Below are 3,075 nucleotides of genomic sequence, written 5' to 3' on the forward strand. Positions count from 1 at the left end.
AAAAACTGTCAGCAGTCATATATCAAAAAATGAAGTCACTCTCTTCATTACAGGTTTAAAGGAAGCAGTTACTAAAATGAAAGTGAAGAAAACTGAAAACACGTAGCATTGTAGTAAATAGTGTGTACTGACAGAGACAGAAAAAATATGCTTAAGAGCTCAAATTTAAGTTCTGAGATTAGATGTAGTTTTCTCTAGAATGAATAAATTTTAGATGTATGAATATAAAGGTTTTTTTTTAATTGGTTTCTGATTAAATGCATCTTCCAAGTAGCATGCTACTATTGAAAGAAATAATAAAACAAATACTAAAACTTCTCCAAAGAATTGCCTGTACCTCACAAAGTTACTATACTGTCCTGAATTTCTTTCTACCTCTCTGGCTACTCATCCTTTCTTTTTTTCCTAATCTCCTCTTCCTCTAAAACATTATTCTTTTAGAATAAACAAGGGTTTAGTAATAAGCTACATCCTTGTTTTATAACTCTTTCTCTCTAGATTAAGAATTACTAAAATATAACCCTTCATCCAAATCCCACCTGACATTTGTTTTTGTATGGCCTATAGTTGAGAATAGTTTCTGAACTTTAAATGGTTGGAAAAAAGTCAACAGAGAATTGTACTGTATGGTAACTAAAAATAAAATTTCAGTGACCACAAATGAAGTTTCATTGAAACATAGCTATATTCATTCATTGAGGTATTATCTATGGCTGCTTTAACACAACTACCACAGAGTTGAGTTTCAACAGAGATGACGTAAGGCACTCCCATAACTTCACCCTCCTTGGCACACTACAAATTTTTTTCATTTATCTATACATGGTGCAATTCCAGTTTAAGATGCAAATATAAGAGCATTTAATTCATATGTAGAATTACCAAAATGACATCATTTCTAGATGCTTAAACTTGCATTCCTAGATATATCTTTGTTGGTTGTGGTATGTAATCCTTTTTCTATATTGCTAAATTCAGTTTACTAGTATTTAATGAGGATTTTTGAGTCATTATTATTCCTAATTCGAGGATTATTCCTAAGGCATATGAATCTGTATTTTTCTTGTGATTTATTTTGTTTTATTTTATTTTTTAGTTTTATGCTGGCCTCATAAAATAACAGAAGCATTTTTTTTTTATCTTTTACTATTTTTGGAAGTCTTCATAACGAATGATGTTAATTCTTTCTATATTAGGTAGAATTTAACAGCAAGTCATTTTGGCCTGAATTTTTCTTTATAGGAGGTTGTTTAATTACTAATTTAACCTCTGCATGTGTTGTAGATCTATTTAGGTTATTTATTTCTTCTTAGTCAGTTTTGGTAGTTTGTGTCTTTCTATGCAGTTTTTTATTCAAGTTTTCTAATATGTTGAAATGCATAGTTTATAATATTTGCTTATAATAAATTTTTGTAAATAAAAATTTTTGTAAACTTTTAGTGATGTCTCCTCATAATCTTGATTTAAAAAATTGAATATTCTATCTTTTTTCTTGGTCATTCTGTCTAAAAATTTACTGATATTGCTGATCTTTTTAAGAAATAATTTTTTAGTTTTATTGACTTTTTTCTATTGTTTTTTATAGTCTATTTCATTTATTCTCACTCTAATAGCATTTTTTCCTTCTTTTTGCTTATTCTGTTTATTTTTTCTCTTTTAATTATGTAGGTGAAAATTTGGATTCTCAATTTGAATTTTTTTAATGTATATGTCATAGATATAAATTTTTCTTTAAGCACACTTAGCTACATACTATTGATTTTGATATATTTTGTTTTTGTTTTCATTAATCTCAAAGCATTTTTTACTTTTTTGTGATTTTTGATTTACTAATTATTAAGCATATGCCATTTAATTTTTCCAAATTTTAGAATTTTCTAATTTTTTTCTTGTTATTGTTATCTAATTTAATTATGTTTGGTTATAGAACATACTTTGTATGATTTCAATCATTTTTAATTTATTGTTGTATATGGACTATCCTAAAATGTACCATATACACTTGTAAAGAATATTTCTGGCTATTATGAGTATGTGTTCTATATATATCTGTTAGGTCCCTTTTTTTTTCCCTTCCTTTATTATCTTCTGCCTAGCTCTTCAACTCATTAATGAATGTAGGTTCTTGCTTTATATAGGTGCTTTTATGCTTATAATTACATTTTCTTGATGTATTAATATTTTAGCATTATAAAATGTACAACTTTTTTGCTAGCAACACTTTCTATGAACATTTATTTTATCTTATATTGGTATGTATACTTCAGTTCTCTATGGCCTAGGATGTCTTTGTTTATCCTTTTATTTTATTTTTTTATTTTTTATATTTTTAGATGAGGCAATCCTTGGTTGACCTCACAGATTGCAAGGATCTTGTCAGCTTACAATCCCTTATATATATTTTTTTATGCCTACAGCACCTGGTCTTCCTAGGTGGTCTCCCATCTAAGTACTAACCAGGCCCAACCCTCCTTAGCTTCCGAGATCAGACAGGATCGGGTTTGTTCAGGATAGCATGGCCGTAGACCATCCTTTCATTTTTAACCTTTTAATATTTTATATATATAACACCTATGTTTCATAAACAATGTATAGTTAGATTATGTCACTTTGTTGTTTTTGTTCTTGTTAATTCATTCTGCCAATCTTTGCCTTTTACTGGAGTATTTAATTACTTTGTGTTTAGTGTAATTACCATTAAGTTGAGATTTCTATGTCATGTTGCTATAGGTATTATCTATGTCATACCTTTGTTCCTCACTTCTTTCATTACTGACTTTTTTTGTGTGTGTAAAATACAGAAATTCTAGTGTCCCATTTTAGTTCCCTTATTACTTTTTACTCTATTTTTTGTTATTATAGGAGTTGCCTTGGGGATTATGATTAACATTTTAGCTCAAATCAGTATAGATTAGATTAATACCAACTTAATTTTTAGAAACATACAAAATTTTGTTCTACAGCTTTGTTGCTTACCTCCTCATTATTATTGTCATGCAAATTATATCATTCATACATAAAACAATCAATAAATATTTAAAATTATTTCTTCATATGGTTGTTTTTTTAAATCAG

At 27.8% G+C, this 3,075-nt stretch overlaps 1 pseudogene; it reads right to left on the reverse strand.

Moving 5' to 3' along the window:
• Positions 1 to 2,408: 2,408 nt before the first annotated feature.
• On the reverse strand, positions 2,409 to 2,527 carry LOC112476190 (annotated as a pseudogene).
• Between the last annotated feature and the right edge of the window lie 548 nt (positions 2,528 to 3,075).

The sequence above is a fragment of the Pteropus alecto genome, unplaced genomic scaffold (genome assembly GCF_000325575.1).
Source record: "Pteropus alecto unplaced genomic scaffold, ASM32557v1 scaffold62, whole genome shotgun sequence".
Classification (NCBI taxonomy): domain Eukaryota; kingdom Metazoa; phylum Chordata; class Mammalia; order Chiroptera; family Pteropodidae; genus Pteropus; species Pteropus alecto.